Genomic DNA, 24753 nt, shown 5'->3' with positions numbered 1-24753 from the left:
TAAGAGGGGCTTTTTCTGGTTGGCTGTCAGTGAATTGTGGTTTTCCTCGGAGGTGTTACGAACTGTAACGTTTTGAAACAAACCAGCAGCAAGGGATTTTACACTGAGTCTGGTTTTGATGTTTAAACCATTATCTTTATTAGTAACTATTTATAATATAGTAACTTAACCAAGATAAACAAAAGTTAACAGTGTTATGTGTATATATGTGTGTAAATATAACTCACGAACCATTGAGCTTGGGGGAACAAGGTTTAGAGACTTGAGATGGTTCAGTAGGAAAGTTCAGTAATCCACGTGATAAATGATGGGAGAGAGATATTTGTAATCCAAGGTGAAACGCAGAGACAAGGTAAGTACGAAGTATTCCACAGATTCCACGTTGGTAAAACGAGATAACAGTCCCCGCAGATCCTGTCCGTCCTGTCGTTCCAAATCCACATCCGAATGATCACCGAAAGTGACCCGTCACGGGAATATCGTCTTCCAGTGGTTACCACACAACAGACCCAGGCAAGGGCTACCAAAGTGGTCCCACAAGATACCCCCAAACAGTGACAGTCACACATTCGGTATGCACTCCGCGCCGATGTTTAACCCACCCGTGTGGGCACAAGAGAGTTCCAATCCCCAGCTGTGACAAGCTGAAGCTACCGGCTTCCCCAGACTCTCTCTCTCTCTCTCTCTCTGTCTCTGTCCCTCCCTCTCTCATTCTTTCTCTCTCTCTCTCTGTCTCTCTCTCTCTCTCTCTCTCTCTGTCTCTCTCTCTCTCTCCGTCTCTCTCTCTCTGTCTCTCTCTCTCTCCCTGTGTCTCTGTCTCTCTCTCTCTGTCTCACTCTCTCTCACTCTCTCTCTCTGTCTCTCTCTCTCTCTCTGTCTCTCTCTGTCTCTCTCTCTCTCTCCGTTTATGAGTTTAAGTTCGCAGCAGCCTGTGACTGACGTCATAGTCCCGCTTCACTCAGGCGCTCTTAAAGTGACAGTCCACAGTAAACGAAACCTGTGGGTTCGTAGCAGGAGTCAGTATTGGGACGACGACTTGTCGCATTGTCAGCGATTTAGATAATAGAATTGATGGCTTTCTGGAAAAATTTACAAATGATACAAAGATAGGTGGAGGGGTATGTAGTGCTGAGAAAGCAATGCGATTGCAGCAGGACTTAGACAAATGGGCCAAAAAATGGCAGTTGGAATACAGTGTTGGAAAATGTATAATAGTACATTTTGGTAAAGGGGAAAAAGGTGCAGACTATTATCTAAATGGGGAGAAAATTTAAACATCATAGGTGTAAACAGACTTCGGAGTCCTCGTGCAAAACTACCAGAAGGTTAATTTTACAGGCTGAATCTGTGGTAAAGAAGGCAAATGAAATGTGGACATTAATTTCAAGGAGAATAGAATATAAAAAACGAGGAGTAATGCTGAGCCTTTTTAAGACTCTAGTCAGGCTGCACTTGACGTATTGGGCCCCTTGTCTCAGAAAGGATGTGTTGTCATTGGAAAGAGTCCAGAGGCGGTTCACCAGGATGATTCCAGGAATGAAGCTGTTAACATATGAGGAGCGTTTCGCAGCTTTAGGCCTGAACTCACCGGGATTTTGAAGAATGCAAGGTGGTGGGTGGGAGGGGGGAATCTCATTGAAACCTACGGAATGTTGAAAGACTAGATAGAGTGGATGTTGCGAGGATGCTTCCTATGGTGGGGGTATCCAGAACCTGGGGGCACAGCCTCACAATTGGGGGTAACCCTTTAGAATAAATGTAAAGAGGATGTTTTTTTTTATTTAGCCAGAGAAGTGAATCTATGGAATACTCTGCCAGAGACTGTGGGTGAGGACAAGTCCGTGGGTATATTTAAGGCGGAAATTCATGGTTTCTTGATCGGTCAGGGCATCAAAGGATATGGGGAGAAGACAGGTGTGTGGGGTTGAGTGAGATCCGGGATCAGTCATGATGGACTGGTGTATCAGACTCGATGGGTTAAATGGCCTAATTCTGCTCCTCTGTCTTATGGTCTTATGCATATCATCTGTCACCTGGCCTCAGCCTTCGCCCGAAGCCCGACTCCTGCTGGACGAATCCGTGGCTTTGAGACCCAGTTCTCGCATATGCAAGCACATATGAGATATCAGGAAAAACACAAGCAGACAAATATATGTTTATATAGTCTAGCCTCCTCAGTCCATTTTAAATCTTCAGTCGCCACAAATGCGCTGCGCCGGCCCCGGTAGAGAGCGATGGCTCGAACGCCTCCCCTCCAGCGACTGAAAGCAATCGACCTCACAGCTTGAGGCCCCAGTCCCCTGAGAGCCGCTAAAAAATCTGCAGTCGGCCACAACAGAGCTTGTCTCTCATCCGTGGTTGGAATATGGGAGGATCCCGGTGCACACAGAGGAACTCCCCACGGTAACGGGAAGGATAGCTTACAGACAACGCGGGAATTGAACTCTGATCAATAATCGCCGGCGCTGTAAACTGATTGCACTACCGCCAGGTTGCCGCGCCCAACTACCATAAATGTTCACACAATCTACGCGAATCCCTTTTCCACCGTCACTCTGCACTTTCTCTGACCTGCAACATTTTGTTCCGACTCTTCCTGCAGTACCGGTGTCCGGCAGCAGGTGGCGATCCTGCACCGTGAATCTGCACAGATCTTCAGGCCGCTCACCGTCGCCACCGTCTGGTTACAAACGGCAATGGAATGAACTCACCTCGGCGCTGAACCGATTCCACAACCTCTGGACACACTTTCAATGAGTCCACACCTCATGCTGTCAGGATTATTTATTTATTCACTTATTATTTTCACAATGTAAGGAGATGATCGTCGATTTCAGACGGTCTCAGCCTGAGCACACACCCCTCAGCATCAGCGGCTCCACAGTGGAGAGAGTGGAAAACATCAAGTTCCTCGGGGTGCAGATCTCGGACAATCTCACCTGGTCCAGGAACACCACTGGGATTGTGAAACGGGCCCAGCAGAAATTGCACTTTCTGAGGAAGCTTAAACAAGCATCACTCCCCACCAACATCTTAACTACATTCTACAGAGGCGTGGTTGAGAGTGTGCTGACCTTTTGCATCACAACTTGGTACTCCAGCTGCAGTGCTGTCGACAAAAAAGCCTTGCAGAGGGTGGTTAGGGGAGCAGAGAAGGTTATTGGGGTCTCCCTACCTTCTGTCCAAGACCCCTTTCAGAGTCGATGCCTCCAGAAGACACGGTACATCATTAAAGACCCCTCACACCCTCTCCATGAACTGTTTGTTCTTCTGCCATCAGGCAAACGTTACAGGAGCATCAAAATTAAAACCACAAGGCTACTAAACAGCTTCCTCCCACAGGCAGTCCGACTGCTAAATAGCTGCTCTACCTGACTCTGCTTTGGACACTTTTAACTTGCACTGGACACTTGTAACTTGATTTTAACTGACATGTGGCTGTTGTGTTTTACTATTTATTGTTATGTTTATTATTTAGTGTTGCGTTTGTTATGTTATGATTGCACTGCTCCTGGGAAACGCTGTCTCATTCTGCCCTGCAGAGCTGATGTACGGTTAGAATGACAATAAAGTTTTTTGAATCTTGAATCTTGAATCTTCTTTACCAGTCTTTGCGTGGATTTTGATTCTATTGTGTTTCTGTTGTGACGAGAATACACATAAAATTAAGATGTTTGCTGGCCTGGGTTAGCATCAGTGACATCAGCAAGTGGTCTGCCACCTGTCCCCAGGGGAAGGAGAGATAAGGAACAATGGAGCAGCGTCTGGAGATGTGTAATGAATGGACGGGGGAGAGAGAGCTGTCTGGAGCGGCTCCCCCCTTTTGAACCTGGAACTGTTTGAAGTGATGGACAGGCGATACCCCAGCAGGGGGATAAAAAGGGACCGGTTTGCTAAGGCAGGTCACACACGCCACCCTAGGTAACGAGACCCTGGAAGCGGTACGCCTCTCACGAGTCGGTGGAAAGTACCAGACAACGGCCAGGGTGGAAAAGTACGATCAGCGGGAACCCGGTGTGTGTTCCCCCTTGCCTGGGTGCCGGGTTCACTGCAGAGGATCGACCGCATCTGGAGGAGGGGTCACAGTCGGTGACCTCAGGTGACATCACCAAGGACCCGCCCAAAAGTTGCTTGTGAGCCATCTCGCCGGTCTGTGAGTGAAGCCGTGTCTGAATGATCAGTTGTTCCTGTTCTCTCTCTCTCTCCCTCCACGTTGTCCATCGCCATGGCAACGATTACTGCGAACTGAACTACTAAACTGGACTGAACTTTGAGTCACTTTGAAATTTGGTCATTTACCCCTGGACAACGATGAGCTTGATTGATGCTGTTGTCTTAATTCTGTGCACATGTGTGTTTATCATTGCTGAACTGTTGCATTTGTTATCCTTTCGATTACTGTGTTGCTTATTTCTTTAATAAAACTTTCTTAGTTCTAGTACTCCAGACTCCAACTGAGTGATCCATTTCTGCTGGTTTGGCAACCCAGTTACGGGGTACGTAACACTGTGCACTTACAGTGAACGTCCGCAAAAAATAAATCTCAGGTCAGGATAGAATTTGGTGACACAGACAGACTTTGATAATAAATTTACTATGAATGTTCGAACTTTATGGCTGAACCGACCGGAGAGGGTGATTCATCTTACAGGTTTTCCAAAGTTCCTTGTTGGCGGAGTTTTGATTGTGCATTATCTGTTAGCTGATGTGTAACCTTGGCTTGTACTCAACGCCCTGATTGACGAGAGACTGCAATGAAAAACGTTTGGCCCAAAGAAATTATAAGTATTGCAAGGAAGTATTTGAAAGTTGCTTTATAGAGATGGAATATGGTAGCAATAAGACGTCAGTGAGGTACTGGAGGCTGAATTCAGATGGAGAAACAAGGGCCAACGGGATAATGAGATCCACAGTTTAATTAGAAGTCATTCAGGATGAAGTAAGAAATTGGATCAACACTGGCTTAGCAGGAGAAGCCAGAGATGGTTCCCTCTCTGGCCGGAGGGCAGCACAATCCGCGGTGTTTCTGTCCCGTTGACGGATGCGGTGAACGAGTTAAAATTAATGGCTCGATAATTCTCAACTCGTGTTTATTTCACTCTCCGCACATTTATATTTACACTGACTTACTCCTGACGCCGGTCCCGGGATCCGACCCGTTTACAGACCCGGAGCGGAACCGGAGCAGATTCTCAGACACTCGTTTTTATCCCAAATCCAGAAGAAAGGATAAAGTTTCCCCGTGAATTTATTTCCAGTGAAGGTGTGGAGATGGGACTTGGTCTCCGCGTTGTAAAATGAAACTGTCCCGGACTGGTAACGGAGATAAACTCCCACCCTCCCGGGGATGGGACCGGCAGGGAGACGGGACTCAGGGGAGGTGAGAACCCTCATCTCGTCATTAACCCGCCCGATGGTCCAGCATCCGGTCTCCGGACTCAGTCTGACCCGTCTCTTCCTCTCCACAGACTCTGCGGCGACTCCCAGACCCCAGCGCCGATTCCCCGTCACCTCCACCTCCCAGTAATGTCTCCCCGATGTGAATCCCTCCGATCCCAGCACACAACGCCAGACTGTGAACCTCTTCCCGGTGTCAGGGAGATCCCTCCGGGTCCCGGTCCATCTCACACTCTTCCGATCCTCAGACACCTCGAGCCGCGGATGCGCCGTTTCCACATCCAGGGTGACAGAGACTGGGGGGAGAAGCAGAGAATTAGAGAGTCCCCGGGGATCGGGGGGAGACTCGGGCAGCGCCGCCCCGGGACGGGTCCGGGGGAGAGGCCGCTGGGCCTCAGGCACAGTCGGGTGGCCGACAGGACTCTTTCCCGAGATTTTACCGAAACACAGCGGATGGACAACCAACATCTTCCCGAGGTTTCTCCTCCGGGATGGAGAACGAAGTTTTCCCCGAACAACACACACAAAGTGAATACTGCAGGGATTTAAAGAGACGGTCAGAGAAGCTCTTCAGCCCAACTTGCTTTAAACACCTAGTTGCATTTTCCCATTTACCTTCACACCTTTCTTATCCAGGTACCTGACAAGATGTTACCAGGAAAGTGGATGAAGGGAAGGCAGTGGATATTGTCCACATGGACTTCAGTAAGGCCTTTGGCAAGGTCCCACATGGGAGGTTAGTTAGGAAAATTCAGTCGCTAGGTATACATGGAGAGGTGGTAAATTGGATTATACATTGGCTCAATGGAAGAAGCCAGAGAGTGGTGGTAGAGAATTGCTTCTCTGACTGGAGGCCTGTAACTAGTGGTGTGCCACAGGGATCAGTGCTGGGTCCATTGTTATTTGTCATCTATATCAATGATCTGGATGATAATGTGGTAAATTGGATCAGCAAATTTGCTGATGATACAAAGATTGGAGGTGTAGTAGAGAGTGAGGAAGGTTTTCAGAGCCTGCAGAGGGACTTGGACCGGCTGGAAAAATGGACTGAAAAATGGCAGATGGAGTTTAATACAGACAAGTGTGACGTATTGCATGTTGGAAGGACAAACCAAGGTAGAACATACAGGGTTAATGGTAAGGCACTGAGGAGTGCAGTAGAACAGAGGGATCTGGGAATACAGATACAAAATTCCCTAAAAGTGTCATCACAGGTAGATAGGGTCGTAAAGAGAGCTTTTGGTACATTGGCCTTTATTAATCGAAGTATTGAGTATAAGAGCTGGAATGTTATGATGAGGTTGTATAAGGCATTGGTGAGGCCGAATCTGGAGTATTGTGTTCAGTTTTGGTCACCAAATTACAGGAAGGATATAAATAAGGTTGAAAGAGTGCAGAGAAAGTTTACAAGGATGTTGCCGGGACTTGAGAAACTCAGTTACAGAGAAAGGTTGAATAGGTTAGGACTTTATTCCCTGGAGCGTAGAAGAATGAGGGGAGATTTGATAGAGGTATATAAAATTATGATGGGTATAGATAGAGTGAATGCAAGCAGGCTTTTTCCACTGAGGCAAGGGGAGAAAAAAATCCAGAGGACATGGGTTAAGGGTGAGGGGGGAAAAGTTTAAAGGGAACATTAGGGGGTGCTTCTTCACACAGAGAGTGGTGGGAGTATGGAATGAGCTGCCAGATGAGGTGGTAAATGTGGGTTCTTTTTTAACATTTAAGAATAAATTGGACAGATACATGGATGGGAGGTGTATGGAGGGATATGGTCCGTGTGCAGGTCAGTGGGACTAGGCAGAAAATGCCAAGAAGGGCCAAAAGGCCTGTTTCTGTGCTGTAGTTTCTAAGGTTTCTATGGTTTTTTTCTATGCATTTTAAAACAGCTCCCACCTCTACAGCCTCCTCGGCTTCAGGGAGAAAGTCCCAGCCTGTCCTGCCTCTGCTCTTAACCCAAGCTCTCCAGTCCCAGTCACATCCTTGTAAACCTGTTTTGCACCCTCTCCAGTTGAATGACATCCCTCCTGTTGCAAGGTAACCAGAACAGTATACACTGCTCCAAATGTGGCAGCACCAAGGTCTTGTACACTCGTAACAGGAAGTCCCAGCTCCTGTACTCAGTATTCTGACCTATAAAGAAAACCACTCACCCCGTCTCTCTCTGATTCTCATCGAGAGAAAATACAGAAAACTGAGGTGCAAAGGGACTTAGATGTCTTTGTAAAGTAAGGATGTAATGTTAAAATTTATAAAGCACTGGTGGGACCTCACTTGAAGTATTGTGAACAGGTTTAGGTTCATTATCTTAGAAAGGATGTGCTGAAACTGGAGAGTGTTCAAAAGGGATTTCACAAAAATAATTCCAGAATTGAATGGCTTGTCATAGGAAGAGTGTTTGATGGCTCAATAGAATTCAGAAGAATGATGAGAGATCTGATTGAAACCTGTCGAATGGTTAAAGTGGATGTGGAGAGGATGTTTGCTATGGTGGGAGAGTCTAACACCAGAGGACACAGCCTCAGAATAGAGGGGTGTCCTTTTAGAATGGAGATCAGGAGGAATTTCTTTACTCAGAGAGTGGTGAATCTGTGGAATTCTTTGCCACAGCATGCTGTGTAGGCCAAGTCTTTATGTATATTTAAGGCAGAGGTTGATAGATCCTGCTGAAGGGTCTCGGCCCAAAACACCGACTGTACTTTTTTCCATAGATGCTGCCTGGCCTGCTGAGTTCCTCCAGCATTTTGTGTGTGTTGTCTTGATAGATCCTTGATTGGTCAGGGCACTAAAGGATATGGGGAGAAGGCAGGAGAGTGGGTCTGAGAGGAAAATTGGATCAGCATGATGAAATAGTGCAGACGATGGGCCGAATGGCCTAATTCTGCTCCTGTGTCTGATGATCATATGGTCTTATCTGAGGGGTGAGTGTATTGAGCAGTGAGAGGTTGAACTGAATGACTGAGATCCCACAACCCTCTGGTGCAGAGAATTCCAAAGATACACCATCCTCGGCGGGTTCACGCCATCCTGAGATAGTGACCCCTGACCCTTGCTCTTCAGACCAGGGAAACATCCTCCGTGCATCGTGCCTGTTGAGCCTGGGAAGAGTTTTGTGTTTCCCTGAGATCTCCTCTCATTCTTCTACACAGGGAACAGAGAACATAGAGCAGTACAACACAGGAACTGGCCCTTCATTCAATGTGACAGTGACTGATCGATGCCAGCATCAATTTCTCATCCCAGTTTGCCAAAACTTCAATTCCTCAATCTTTCAAAAATTTTCTCTAACTGCACCTCTATCTGCTGACACAATCAGCTGCGGGAACTCAGTGGGTCGAGCAGCACCAGTCGAGGAAAGGGAGTGTCGACGTTTCGTGTCAAAATCAGGACTGAGAGTGGAGAGGGTGATGGCTGGTATAGAGAGGAGAAGGGGAGTGATGAGACAGGAGTCTGAGGTGACTGTGGACTGAGGAGGGGTAAAGGTTCATGAGGGGGGAGGGGTGGAAAGCCGGTGGGTGAACTGTGTGTGTAGGGGAACTCGAAAGAGTTGGGGGATGAAGATGGGTTGTGAGGGTCCCTTTTCCTCTTTCTGTAACTCCAACCCCCTCAGACCCTCATTAGGATAGTGGATGAAATTACAGGGACCCTGGCAGATTTATTTGCTTCACATTTAGCCACTGCTGACGTTCCAGATGATTGGAAAGCGGCTGAGGTTGTCCATTTCATTAACAGGGCTGGAAGATGATTCCAGGGAAATCCAGGACACTGAGTGTAACATCAGTGGTTGGAAAGTTTCTGAGGACAGGATCGAGCAGCATTTGGAAAGGTGAGGACGACGACGTGCTCGGGAAATCACGTCTCACAAATTTGACTGAGATATTTGAACAGGTGACAGAAAGGATTGACCAGGACAGGGTGATTGACATTGTCCCCATGATCTTCACCAAGGCCGTTGACATCGATGGTAGACCACACTCTGAGTACTGTGTGCATTCCTGGTTGCCGGACTGTGGGATGGATGTCATTACACTGGACAGGAAGCTTCAGGAGGATGTTACCAGGACTGGAGGGCTTGGCTTAAAATGACAGACTGGATATACTTTGGCTATTTCCCTGGAGTGCAGGGGTGACCCCTGGGCAAAGAATATAAAATGATATGGGGCATAGATAACGTGACGTTTCCCAGAATGATGTGTCCAGAACCAGAGGGTGTAGACTTAAGGTGAGAGGGGAATGATTTATAAGGGATCTTTGTCCCCCTTCCCACAAACCCATTCCCCTCTCAGCCCCTGATCACCCACACACTCCACTCTCTGTCCTGATGCAGGGTTTCCATCATTAATGATAAATTTATTGAGATACAGAGGGGAATCGGCCCTTCTAGCCCTTCGAACCACACCACCCAGCAATCCCCTGATTTAATCCTAGACGCATCATGGGACAATTTACAATGACCTACCGACCGTTACATCTCTGGACTGTGGGAGGAAACCAGAGCACACGGAGGAAACCCACACGGTCCAGGGAGAATGTACAAACTCCCGTGCAGGCAGCTGTGGGAATTGAACTCTTGTCACCTGTACTGTGAAGCGTTGTGCTAACCACTACGCTACCGTGCCACTGCACCTGGAGCCACAGGAGATGGGAGAGGCCCTCAGTGTGTTCTTAGAGACATGGGTATGGAAGATAATGAGTAATGAATAGACCATAGGACCATAAGATATAGGAGCAGAATTAGGCCATTCAGCCCATCGAGTATTCTATCATGGCTTATCCCAGATTCCACCCAAACCCACTATATCTGCCTTCTCTCCATAAACCGACCAATCAGAAAACTATCAGTTTTCACTTTAAATTTACCCACTGTCTTGTCCTCCACAGCTCTCTGTGGCAGAGCATTCCACAGATTCACTACTCTCTGGCTAAAAAAAAATCCTCCTCACCTCTGTTCTAAAGGGTCACCCCTCAGTTATGAGGCTGTGCCCTCGAGTTCTGGACAGTCCCACCATAGGAAACACCCTCTCCACATCCACCCTATTAAGTACTTTCAGCATTTGGTAGGTTCCATCAGATCCCCCTGCATCCTTCTAAATTCACGTGAGTACAGGCCCAAAACTGCCAAACACTCCCCATATGTTAACCCTTTCATTCCTGGAATCATCCTCGTGAACAGTTTCTGGACTCTCTTCCAACGACAACATATCTTTTCTGAGATATGAGACCCTAAACTGTTGGCAATACTCCAAGTGCAGCCTGACTAGTGTCTTATAAAGCCTCAGCATTATCTCCTTGTTTTTATATTCTACTCCCCTTGAAATGAATGCCAATGTAACAAGCTGTAAGGTTGCTGTAACAGGCTGCAGATGTAATGGTTTCTCTGTAGCAGCAATGTTTGGGTTATGACTGGAGATATCGGGGTTTGGAATGCGGGGGCTATCCATTGAGAGAAATGTTGTTCTTTCTTGTGAGTCTGGAGGAGGGATTTTCACGGTGTTTTGCTTGGGAGAGTTTAGGGGAGAAGACGTGAATGGAGGGAGTTGGTAGACCACCGGACGGACTGGACTTGGAGCGAGGGTCCGAAGGTTAGCGACAATCAGAGAAGGTCGATGGTGGATGACCGGCTTATCAGTGAGTTCCAACTTTGCGTATTAGACTGTTTCATGAGAAGGGGCCCTTTTTCTTTTCCTTGTTTCCTTTACTAACCATAGAGTCAAATTAAGAATTATAAAGCTCAATTGTTTAATCACATATTGTGTACTGTTTGTTATTAGGTGGTATTGGTTTGTAACAGGGGAACACATCATGCAGTAATCACCCAAACAAGATTCCTCAAGGTTGGCCGAAACGGGGACTCCAGTATTAAGCTGCTAGCCGAAGCGCAAGTTACACAAACATTGCATTTGCCATCTTTACCACAGACTCCACCTGTAAATTAACCTTCTGGGAGTCTTGCATGAGGACAACTAGGTCCCTCTGCACCTCTGATGTTTGAATTTTCTTCCCATTTAGATAATAGTCTGCACTACTGTTCCTTTTATCAAAATGCATTATCCTACACCTGGCTTTATCATAGACTGTCACCTCTGTTTTACTCCTTAAATATCTGAAAATCTTTTGATATCCTCTTTTATATTATTTGGTAGCTAACTTTCATATGTCATATTTTCTCTTATTCCTTTTTTTCAGTTGCTTTCTGTTGGCTTTTAAAAGATTTCAATGCTCCAACTTATCAGTAATTTTTTCCTGTATTGTATGCCCTCTCCTGCTTTTATTTCAGCCATGTTTGCCTCATTGTCCCTTTCGAATTCTTCTTCATTTTTGTAATGTATCTTCCAAACTGCCATTAAAAACTCCAGCCATTGCTAATCTGCTTTCATCCAACACAAAGCAGAACCCGTCATCAGGGAGACCCACCATCCAGGCCATGCTCTCTTCTCACTGCTGCCATCGGGAAGAAGGCACAGGAGCCTCATGACTCACACCAGGGGGTTCAGGGACAGTTATTACTACTCAATCATCAGGCTCTTGAACCAGAGGGAATAACTTCACTCCATTTCACTTGCCCCCTCACTGAACCGTTTCCACAATCGAATCACCGTCAAGGGCTCTTCTTCCCAGGTTCTTGATATTTATCAGTATTATTTCTCTTTTGTTCTTTCTTTTTGTATTTGTTGTCTTTTGCACACTGGATGTCCTCCCTGTTAATGCAGTCTTTCATTGCTTCTATTATGGTTCTGGGATTTGCTGAGTATGCCCGCAAGAAAATGAATCTCTTGATTGTATATGGTGACATATGTACTTCTATAATAAAATTACTTTGAACTTTGAATCATCCCTGAAGGTGTCTCCTTTCAATCAACTTTCTCCGGCTCCTGTCTGATACCTCTGTAATTCCCTTTACTCCACTGTCATACCAATACATCTGACTTTATCTCCTTCCTGTTAATCTGCAGGATGAATTCTCTCATGTTATGATCACGATACAAGTATTTGGACAGCCAAGGGTTGATTAAGGATAGTCAGCATGGGTTTTTGCGTGGTAGATGGTCTTTAACGAATCTTGCAGAGTTCTTTCGAGGAGGTTACCAAGAAAGTAGATGAAGGAAAGACTGTGGATGTTGTCTACATGGACTTCAATAAGGCCTTTGACAAGGTCCCACATGCGAAGTTAGTTCAGAAGGTTCAGACACTAGGTATCCATGGAGAGGTTATAAACTGGATTTGAAATTGGCTGTGTGGGAGAAGACAGAGTGGTAGTGGATGATTGCTTCTCAGACTGGAGGCCTGTGACTAGTGGTGTGCCTCAGGGATCTGTGCTGGGACCATTGTTGTTTGTTTTCTATATTAATGATCTAGAGCAGGATCCTCTTTTGAGTCAATATGGGTGGAAGTCAGGAACAGGAAGGGAGCAGTTACTCTATTGGGGGTATTCTATAGGCCCCCTGGTAGCAGCAGAGATACAGAGGAGCAGATTGGGAGGCAGATTTTGGAAAGGTGCAAAAATAACAGGGTTGTTATCATGGGTGACTTTAACTTCCCTAATATTGATTGGCACCTGATTAGTTCCAAGGGTTTAGATGGGGCAGAGTTTGTTAAGTGTGCCCAGAATGGATTCCTGTCACAGTATGTGGACAGGCCGACTAGGGGGAATGCCATACTAGATCTAGTATTAGCTAATGAACCGGGTCAGGTCACAGATCTCTCAGTGGATGATCATCTGGGGGACAGTGACCACCGCTCACTGGCCTTTAGCATTATCATGGAAATCTCACTGTCCGGTCCAACGACCCTTGCTCCAGGTTTTCATATCTACCCTGTTTCTGTTCTTGTTGAGCTCTAATTGAGGCAGCTGATGCTCGTTGGGGCTGGCTGCATAAATACCTTCAGAGACCAGGGCGCGGCTGCTGGATTGTTCTTGTCCTTACTCCTTGTATCCCTTCCTCTGTCTTCTGTTTCCTCACCTGAAGCAGCCACCCTGTACCTAGCTCCCTTCCTGTCCCTCGCCTCCGTCAGGTAAGCCAGGCCGTCTTGCCGTTACCCTGCGGTTGGTTCTGTCCCTTCCTGTCCCTTGCCTCCGCCCAGGTAGACCAGGCTGTCTTGCCGTTACCTGGGGTTGGTTCTGTCCCATCCTGTCCCTTGCCTCCATCGGGTAAGACAGGCTGTCTCGCTGTTACATGCAGTTGGTTCTGTCCCTTGCCTCTGTCGGGTGGTGAACTGCGCCCTGCCCAGGAGCAGCCTGCCAAGCCTCGCCACAAGTCTACAGTCTCCTGCCTCCAACCAAGCCTCTCCACAAGTCTCCTTCCTCCAGCTTCCTGCCAAGCCTTGCCTCAAATCTCCCACCTCCAGCCTCCCGCCAAGCCTCGCCTCCAGCCTCACCTCAAGCCTCCCGCGTCCAGCCTCCCAAGACTCGCCTCAAGTCCCTCGCCTCCAGCTTCAAGCCTGAAGACTCCAGCCTCGTCCTGCCTGCCTGCCAAGCCTCGTCATTGCCTAGTTCTGGGGTCCGAGCCAGAGGCAACACTCAGGTACTGGGTCCTTGTCCAGTCTTTGGCTCGGAGTCCAAGCCCGGGCTCCTAGCTCTCTTGTCCAGTCCTGTTAACGGGTTCCCGGTTTTCGTGTCCATGTCCTTGCCATCGCCCTGTATCCTAGTCCTGTCCCGAGTACTTCAGTGTCTGTGTCTTACATAGAACGTAGAATAGTACAGCACAGTACAGGCCCTTCGGCCCACAATGTTGTGCCGACCCTCAAACCCTGCCTCCCATATAAGCCCCCACCTTAGATTCCTCCATATACCTGTCTAGTAGTCTCTTAAACTTCACTAGTGTATCTGCCTCCACCACTGACTCAGGCAGTGCATTCCACGCACCAACCGCTCTCTGAGTCAAAAAACCTTCCTTTAATATCCCCCTTGAACTTCCCACCACTTACCTTAAAGCCATGTCCTCTTGTATTGAGCAGTGGTGCCCTGGGGAAGAGGCGCTGGCTATCCACTCTATCTATTCCTCTTATTATCTTGTACACCTCTATCATGTCTCCTCTCATCTTCCTTCTCTCCAAAGAGTAAAGCCCTAGCTCCCTTAATCTCTGATCATAATACATACTTTCTAAACCAGGCAGCATCCTGGTAAATCTCCTCTGTACCCTTTCCAATGCTTCCACATCCTTCCTATAGTGAGGTGACCAGAACTGCACACAATACTCCAAGTGTGGCCTGACCAGAGTTTTATAGAGCTGCATCATTACCTCACGACTCTTAAACTCTATCCCTCGACTTATGAAAGCTAACACCCCATAAGCTTTCTTAACTACCCTATCCACCTGTGAGGCAACTTTCAGGGATCTGTGGACATGTACCCCGAGATCCCTCTGCTCCTCCACACTACCAAGTATCCTGCCATTTACTTTGTACTCTGCCTTGGAGTTTGTCCTTCCAAAGTGTACCACCTCACACTTCCAGGCTTTGGCCACAATTGGCCAATCGTTCTGTGTATGTACGCGAGGGAGCTTTCCCAGGCTGATAATGCTGTGCGTGCTTCTTCCGAGATGAAATCTTGACCAAGTCAGTGCAGGTTGGTGCGTCCAGTCACAGTCTGAGGCTTCAATGTGGGGGTTTGACAACAACAGTGAGGGTCGCGACTCCAGCAGGGGGCAGACCTGAGTCAATCGGCGTCTGCAGTCACAGACGGCTCAGACAGGCTGAGCAGCGAAGAGTTCAATGTACTTTTCTGACAATCCTGGTCACCCGACGGATACCAGATTTTATCATTTGCTGCTGTCTAAGCGTATTTGTGTCGTGTGGATTGGTTCAGGTTGCAGTGGATAATCTACAGTATTGGTTGTATCGTGTCCCAGTATTGGTGTGTTCAGGGGTCTGACATCTCCAGCTGACCATGTGACAGTGATACCTTCACCCAGAGTTACAGACAGACATGCGAGTAAATATCACTTAATATTGTTCTCAAACAAGAAAGGAAACTGTAAATGTTTACCTCGCTTAATTTTCAAACATTTCTCTCAACGTTGTGTCCAACAAATAGGGGTAATTGAATTTTTCAACAGGTAGGGCGCCATGTGTCACTGACAGCACATGTTGATCATCACAAATCCTGTAAATATTACACAGCTGGTTATAAACTGAGCATCGGTGATATTTGAACTATTTTACAAATCCGCACTGTTTCAGTATAAGACCATGTCCTACCTCCTCTTCCGACGAGCTTCCTCCTGAAATAAATAAAACACAGATTTCAATTCACTGACTGCATCCTGACCGCAGGAATTTGAGCCAAGTTATTACAAGCTGCTGAAAATTCCCACTTCCCAGCTCTCTCTCACTGACACACACGGAGAAAGGGGACACTGGAACAAGCGACACAGAACCAGGGAGAAAGTACAAGGAATGTTTAAGATGATTATCCCATAACTGAGAGAATGGAACTGACAGGAAGGACTGGACAGGCTGTGAATGTTTCTGTGGATACGATGTCAGGGAGGATCTAGTTGATCAGCGGTTGAGATGGAAGAGCAGAGACAGAATGCAATGGGGAAGCTGGATAAACACAGGAGGGACCATGGAGTTTGGGACACTGTTGTTGCGTGTGGTGAGTAGGTGGGAGGAAGCTGGTGAAGCAGGGAAACTGATAGGAAAGGATGGACTGAAAGACTTGTCTATGGTGTAAAATGGGATATAATCCGATGAAGAATATATCTGGAAAAGAAAACAGACGGTGCAAAATTCACTGAAACAATGATCCTGATGCAATCCGGTATTGATGGTAAATCTGATGTGTGGGTCACATTCTGCAATTCAACCTCAGTTCACACTGATCGACAGAGAGACCCTCACACCCACCGAACCAGACACACTCACAGCTGTGACTGTAACTGGTTGTTACTCAGAGGATCAGGGATATTATACGTGGGAATCACAGAAGCGAACACCAGCTCCATGCTCTGATCAGAGTAACTCATTCCCAAGAAGGTTGCAGACTGTCCTGCGATGTAGAGACGTTGTGGGAGGCCGGGTTGGGGACAACGACAATCCTGAACAGTCACAATGTCTGTTTGGTGAAAATCAGTTTACAATGACAGTATTTGTAAATACCACATTGATTAAAATACATAATTACATAATTGCACTTTTACAGCACCAAACTGAAATCTCTCAGCATGAGAAATATCACTTTTTGTTGATGCATCTGTTCCGGTAACTTTGAGATTTCCTCCTGGATAGAATTTAAATTCTCTTGAATCTCTCGAAGATTTTTCTCCATTGGATTAAGAATCCTCGCCTCTTCTTCCGAGATCTCTGAGTGCGCTCTGCTCTTTCTCGGTGATAATCCGACACAGTTCATCAAACTGGGATGTTATGTGGGACTCAACGCTGTGTGACTGTTCCTGTCGAATGAAAGGTGAAGATTAATTTACTGTGTTGCTGTCTTGTGTCTGTTGATGACATGGAATGAGGTAGAACATTGGATTAGATATTCACTTTGCAGGAGAAGCCACAGAGTGGTAGAGACATTTGCCTCTCTGACTGGAGGTCTGTGATGAATTCTGTACATCAGGGCTGAGTGCTGGGTATGTTGTTCTTTGTCAACTATGTCAACGATCTAGATGATAATGTGGTAAACTGGATTAACAAAGTTGAGGTGAAACTGATGTAGGGGTTTTCTTCTTTTATGTTACTGCGTAGGCTAATTAAAATGGCTTCTTTGTTATGTTATAATTAAAATGGCTTCTTTGTTATAGAAACATAGAAACATAGAAAATAGGTGCAGGAGTAGGCCATTCGGCCCTTCGAGCCTGCACCGCCATTTATTATGATCATGGCTGATCATCCAACTCAGAACCCAGCCTTCCCTCCATACCCCCTGACCCCTGTAGCCACAAGGGCCATATCTAACTTCCTTTTAAACATAGCTAATGAACTGGCCTCAACAGTTTGCTGTGGCAGAGAATTCCACAGATTCACCACTCTCTGTGTGAAGAAGTTTTTCCTAACCTCGGTCCTAAAAGGCTTCCCCTCTATCCTCTAACTGTGACCCCTCGTTCTAGACCTCCCCAACATCGGGAACAATCTTCCCGCATCTAGCCTGTCCAATCCCTTTAGGATCTTATACGTTTCAATCAGATCCCCCCTCAATCTTCTAAATTCCAACGAGTACAAGCCCAGTTCATCCAGTCTTTCTTCATATGAAAGACCTGCCATCCCAGGAATCAATCTGGTGAACCTTCTTTGTACTCCCTCTATGGCAAGGATGTCTTTCCTCAGATTAGGGGACCAAAACTGCACACAATACTCCAGGTGTGGTCTCACCAAGGCCTTGTACAACTGCAGTAGTACCTCCCTGCTCCTGTACTCGAATCGTCTCGCTATAAATGCCAGCATACCGTTCGCCTTTTTCACCGCCTGCTGTACCTGCATGCCCACTTTCAATGACTGGTGTATAATGACACCCAGGTCTCATTGCACCTCCCCTTTTCCTAATCGGCCACCATTCAGATAATAATCTGTTTTCCTATTTTTGCCACCAAAGTGGATAACTTCACATTTATCCACATTAAATTGCATCTGCCGTGAGTTTGCCCACTCACCCAACCTATCCAAGTCACCCTGCATCCTCTTAGCATCCTCCTCACCGCTAACACTGCCACCCAGCTTCGTGTCATCCGCAAACTTGGAGATGCTGCATTTAATTCCCTCATCCAAGTCATTAATATATATTGTAAACAACTGGGGTCCCAGCACTGAGCCTTGCGGTACCCCACTAGTCACCGCCTGCCATTCTGAAAAGGTCCCGTTTATTCCCACTCTTTGCTTCCTGTCTGCTAACCAATTCTCCACCCACACCAATACCTTACCCCCAATACCGTGTGCTTTAAGTTTGCACACTAATCTCCTGTGTGGGACCTTGTCAAAAGCCTTTTGAAAATCCAAATATACCACATCCACTGGTTCTCCCCTATCCACTCTACTAGTTACATCCTCAAAAAATTCTATGAGATTCGTCAGACATGATTTTCCTTTCACAAATCCATGCTGACTTTGTCCGATCATTTCACCGCTTTCCAAATGTGCTGTTATCACATCCTTGATAACTGACTCCAGCAGTTTCCCCACCACCGACGTTAGGCTAACCGGCCTATAATTCCCCGGTTTCTCTCTCCCTCCTTTTTTAAAAAGTGGGGTTACATTAGCCACCCTCCAATCCTCAGGAACTAGTCCAGAATCTAACGAGTTTTGAAAAATTATCACTAATGCATCAACTATTTCTTGGGCCACTTCCTTAAGCACTCTGGGATGCAGACCATCTGGCCCTGGGGATTTATCTGCCTTCAATCCCTTCAATTTACCTAACACCACTTCCCTACTAACATGTATTTCGCTCAGTTCCTCCATCTCACTGGACCCTCTGTCCCTTACTATTTCTGGAAGATTATTTATGTCCTCCTTAGTGAAGACAGAACCAAAGTAATTATTCAATTGGTCTGCCATGTCCTTGCTCCGCATAATCAATTCACCTGTTTCTGTTTGCAGGGGACCTACATTTGTCTTTATCAGTCTTTTCCTTTTTACATATCTATAAAAGCTTTTACAGTCCGTTTATATGTTCTCTGCCAGTTTTCTCTCATAATCTTTTTTCCCCTTCCTAATTAAGCCCTTTGTCCTCCTCTGCTGAACTCTGAATTTCTCCCAGTCCTCAGGTGAGCCACTTTCTCTGGCTAATTTGTATGCTACTTCTTTGGAATTGATACTATCCCTAATTTCTCTTGTCAGCCACGGGTGCACTACCTTCCTTGATTTATTCTTTTGCCAAACTGGGATGAACAATTGTTGTAGTTCATCCATGCAACCTTTAAATGCCTGCCATTGCATATCCACCGTCAATCCTTGAAGTGTCATTTGCCAGTCTATCTTAGCTAATTCACGTCTCATACCTTCAAAGTTACCCCTCTTTAAGTTCAGAACCTTTGTTTCTGAATTAACTATGTCACTCTCCATGTTAATGAAGAATTCCACCATATTATGGTCACTCTTACCCAAGGTGCCTCTCACGACAAGATCGCTAATTAACCCTTCCTCATTGCTCAAAACCCAGTCCAGAATAGCCTGCTCTCTAGTCGGTTATGTTAACTGCTGAGAAGGTTCTCCCGCTAGCAGCTTGTTTGGATTATGTTATTGATAAGAGAGCGAACAAAACAATTGGGATAGATATTATTCTTCTAGCGTGTCTGTAAGTTATTGTGATGCGCGGGTTTTTAGGCGGAAAGCGCGATGGACAGCGAGAGGATGGACAAGGTGCTGTGAACCGATTAATGGGGTCGGACCCCGAGCAGGAGTCCGAGGTCCAGGGTCTTCGGCGAGGAGAGGAAACGGAGACAGATTCGTGTGGAGCATCTGGTCGACCACCGTGGTCGGTCCCAGGCGGCAGGTCGAGCTGGTCAGAAGGGATCGAATGGTGAAGAGAGGATCGTTACTAGAGCTCCAACTGTTTGTGCATGAAGAGATCGAACTTTGATAAGTGTGGCACCTTTTATTTTCCTTTTATATTTTATCTCTATAACTACTTAAGAAAGTAATCAGGAGAGCTAAAAGAAGACATGAGGTTGCCTTGGCAGTCAAAGTGAAGGATAATCCAAAGAGCTTTTACAGGTATATTAAGAGCAAAAGGATTGTAAGGGATAAAATTGGTCCTCTTGAAGATCAGAGTGGTCGGCTATGTGCGGAACCAAAGGAAATGGGGGAGATCTTAAATAGGTTTTTTGCGTCTGTATTTACGAAGGAAACTGGCATGAAGTCTATGGAATTGAGGGAATCAAGTAGTGAGATCATGAAAACTGTACAGATTGAAAAGGAGGAGGTGCTTGCTGTCTTGAGGAAAATTAAAGTGGATAAATCCCCGGGACCTGACAGAGTGTTCCCTCGGACCTTGAAGGAGACTAGTGTTGAAATTGCGGGGGCCCTGGCAGAAATAATTAAAATGTTGCTGTCTACAGGTGAGGTGCCGGAGGATTGGAGAGTGGCTCATGTTGTTCCGTTGTTTAAAAAAGGATCGAAAAGTAATCCGGGAAATTATAGGCCAGTGAGTTTAACATCGGTAGTAGGTAAGTTATTGGAGGGAGTACTAAGAGACAGAATCTACAAGCATTTGGATAGACAGGGACTTATTAGGGAGAATCAACATGGCTTTGTGCGTGGTAGGTCTTGTTTGACCAATCTGTTGGAGTTTTTCGAGGAGGTTACCAGGAAAGTGGATGAAGGGAAGGCAGTGGATATTGTCTACATAGATTTCAGTAAGGCCTTTGGCAAGGTCCCGCATGGGAGGTTAGTTAGGAAAATTCAGTCGCTAGGTATACATAGAGAGGTGGTAAATTGGATTAGACATTGGCTCAATGGAAGAAGCCAAAGAGTGGTGGTAGAGAATTGCTTCTCTGAGTGGAGGCCTGTGACTAGTGGTGTGCCACAGGGATCAGTGCTGGGTCCATTGTTATTTGTCATCTATATCAATGATCTGGATGATCATGTGGTAAATTAGATCAGCAAATTTGCTGATGATACAAAGATTGGAGGTGTAGTAGACAGTGAGGAAGGTTTTCAGAGCCTGCAGAGGGACTTGGACCAGCTGGAAAACTGGACTGAAAAATGGCAGATGGAGTTTAATACAGACAAGTGTGAGGTATTGCACAAACCAAGGTAGAACATACAGGGTTAATGGTAAGGCACTGAGGAGTGCAGTAGAACAGAGGGATCTGGGAATACAGATACAAAATTCCCTAAAAGTGGCGTCACAAGTAGATAGGGTCGTAAAGAGAGCTTTTGGTACATTGGCCTTTATTAATCGAAGTATTGAGTATAAGAGCTGGAATGTTATGATGAGGTTGTATAAGGCATTGGTGAGGCCGAATCTGGAGTATTGTGTTCAGTTTTGGTCACCAAATTACAGGAAGGATATAAATAAGGTTGAAAGAGTGCAGAGAAGGTGTACAAGGATGTTGCCGGGACTTGAGAAACTGAGTTACAGAGAAAGGTTGAATAGGTTAGGACTTTATTCCCTGGAGCGTAGAATGAGGGGAGATTTGTTAGAGGTATATAAAATTATGATGGGTATAGATAGAGTGAATGCAAGCAGGCTTTTTCCACTGAGGCAAGGGGAGAAAAAAACCAGAGGACATGGGTTAAGGGTGAGGGGGGAAAAGTTTAAAGGGAACATTAGTGGGGGCTTCTTCACACAGAGAGTGGTGGGAGTATGGAATGAGCTGCCAGATGAGGTGGTAAATGTGGGTTCTTTTTTAACATTCAAGAATAAATTGGACAGATACATGGATGGGAGGTGTATAGAGGGATATGGTCCGTGTGCAGGTCAGTGGGACTAGGAAGAAAATGGTTCAGCACAGCCAAGAGGGGCCAAAAGGCCTGTTTCTGTGCTGTAGTTTCTATGGTTCTATTAATTATACAGTTCCAGTAATATCTATAAACTGTAATTCATTTAATCGTATATGGTGTATTGTTTGTTATTTGGCGGGGTGTGGTACATCACACAGCATCCAGACAAGCTTAATTACTCAGTTTGGCAGTGGCGAGGGCTGTTTCCCTAGATGACAGCAAGTTGAGCGACCCTGACGCATGCTAAGAGGGCTACACTGAGACTTGGCCGTAGTAGACAGCAAGGAAGGCCATCAACGTTTGCAGCACGATGTGGATCAGCTGGGAAAATGGGAGGAAAATCGGCAAGTAGAATGTAATGCAAACACGAGTGAGGCCAAACCAGTGAACGGAGGGCCATAAGGGAGTGCAGTAGAACAGAGGGTGAGACTAGAACTAGTGATTTATAGCTTTAAGGCTGGGGTACCCAACCTGGAGTCCACAGAACCCTCTGTTAATTGTAGGAGTCCATGGCATAAAATAGATTGGGACTCCCTAGTTTAGGGTGAAGGATGAAATATTTAAGGGGGAACTGAGGGACAACTTCTTCACTTGAGGGTGGTGAAGAGTGGTAGATGCAGCTTGATTAACAATTAAGAGAATTCTGATAAGGTACACGGATGAGAAAGGAATGGAAGTCTTTGGGCTGGGTGTGGTTAGGTGAGACTCATCAGGAGACAATGGAGCACAGACTAGATGGGCTGAAGGACCTCTTTCTGTACTGTAGTTGATAATGACTCTATGCAATCACCATCCAGACAGCACCAGAGGACTGGATTGAAATCAGTGCACTGGCGCTATGATACCCTGCTATTGCGTTTTAAAGGAAACAAATTTGCACAACATCACTGGAAATTCTGCTCAGAAATGCCTCACCCGAACTCTGGAAATCTTCTCTTTCTGTTTCTGCTCCATTTTCTCGAGGTTGGATTTCTTTTTTCTGAGAGAGTCTAAGGAGGATTTAACACGATCCTGGAAATAAAAGAGTGAAGGAATTAGACAATAAAGATGCAACAGAGTAAAGACGCGATCTAAAGCGGGATACTTTATAGATTTTAATAGCTTCTTGAATCGACAGGAATCGGTGCTTTCTGTGTTCCCACGTAGCGGTACACATCACACACATCAGTTTCTTGTCCGCTTCACAAAATATCTTCAGTTCTTCCTCATGTTCCTAACAGTGAAATTTAATTTCCTTCTCCTTTGTAGTTAGGGTTAGTCCTCGAAATTTATCGGACAGAATTGTTAAGTCCCGATTGACCCTGAGGGTGCGGTATGCAAACTGCTCTCTACACTGCGGGCAGGAGTTTCTCTCCGCCTTTTCCCAACAGCGAGTGATGCAGGAGCGGCAGAAGCTGTGCCCGCATTCCGGTGAGACGGGATCGGTGAAGAAATCCCGGCATATGGGACAAATTGCGTCTTCGGTTAAACTCTCGATCTGTCCTTTCGAAGCCATTTTAACTCCCTTTCCACTTCCTGATTCAGAGTCGTTTCACTTTCCAGGAGCAGCTCAACCCTGCAGTACCGCGATTGCACACTACTGGCGCTGCAGTCTCAGGGATTGACAAACATGAACGGGAATGAAAGGGACGGGGAGAAGCACAAGGGGAGGTGATGGACAGGAAGGAGATAAGGTAAAGGAGGGAAAACGGAATGGATAATGGTGAAGGGGGGAACAAGTAACAGTTCGAGAAATGGATATTCATGCCATCAGCTTGGAGGATTCCACGGCGGAATATAAGGTGTTGCTCCTCCAACCTGCGAGGGTAGAGGAGGCCATGGACTGACATGTTGGAATGGGAATGCGAAGTAGAATTGAAATGGGTGGCGACCGGGAGATCCCACTTTTTGTGGCAGCGTGCGCAAAAGTGCTTAAAGAAGTCCGTCTGCCAGTCTCCGTCGAGTCTCTCTGATATAGCGGAGACTACACAGGGAGCACCAGATGAAGTTGAAGACCCCAACAAGACTTGCAGGTGAAGTGTCACCTCACCCGAAAGGACTGTATGGGAGCCTGAATAGTAGCAAGGGAAGAGGTTTATGAGTAGCTGTGACTCTTGTTCCACTTACAAGGATGAGTACCAGGAGGGAGATCAGTGAGGAGGGATGAGTGGACAAAGGAGTTGTATGGGGAGTGATCCCTGCAGAAAGCGGAAAGTGTGGGAGAAGGGAAAGACGTGCTAGGTGGTGGGATTGCACAGGAGATGGTGGAAGTTACAGAGATTTATATGCTGAACACAGAGGCTAGTGGAGTGGTAGGTGAGGAGAAGAGGAACCCTATCTCTGGTGCGGCGATCGGAGGATGGACTGAGGGCAGATGTGCATGAAATGAAAGAGATGTGGTTGAGGGCAATGTTGATTGTGGAGGAAGGGAAGTCTTCTTCCTTGAAGGAGGACCTTTCAGCAGTTCTGGAATGTAAAGACTCATCCTGAAGGCAGATGCGGTGGAGATGGAGGAACTGAAAGAAGAGGATGGCATTTTTACAAGTGACAGGGTGGGAAGGGTCAGTAGGTTTACAAAATAGATCAGGAGATAAACTATCTCCAGAGATGGAGACAGAGAAATCAAAAAGGGGGAGAGAGGTGTTGGAAATGGACCAGGTAGATTTGCGGGCAAAGTAGAAGTTGGAGGCAAAATTGACGAAGTCGACAAACTCGACATGGGTGTAGGAGGCAGCACCAATGCAGTGATTGATGCAGCGTAGGAAGAGTTGGGAAGTGATGCTGGGGTAGGCTTGGAGCATGGACTGTTCCACATAAGACCGTAAGACAGAGGAGCAGAATTAGGCCATTTGGCCAATCAAGTCTGCTCAGTCATTCAATCATGGCTAATCATTCTTTTTTCTCCTCCTGAACTCCAGTTCCCAGAATTCTCCCCGTAACCTTCCATGCCATGTCCGATCAAGCACATGTCAGATGTTGAAAGTGCAGATTGT

At 46.3% G+C, this 24753-nt stretch overlaps 1 pseudogene; it reads right to left on the bottom strand.

The window, feature by feature from the left end:
- LOC134346503 (zinc-binding protein A33-like) lies at nucleotides 1–23285 on the bottom strand (annotated as a pseudogene).
- Nucleotides 23286–24753: the final 1468 nt, after the last annotated feature.

The sequence above is a fragment of the Mobula hypostoma genome, chromosome 5, assembly GCF_963921235.1.
Source record: "Mobula hypostoma chromosome 5, sMobHyp1.1, whole genome shotgun sequence".
Classification (NCBI taxonomy): Eukaryota; Metazoa; Chordata; class Chondrichthyes; order Myliobatiformes; family Myliobatidae; genus Mobula; species Mobula hypostoma.
Note: the sequence above shows the minus strand (reverse complement) of the source record. Positions and strands in the feature narration are given on the sequence as shown.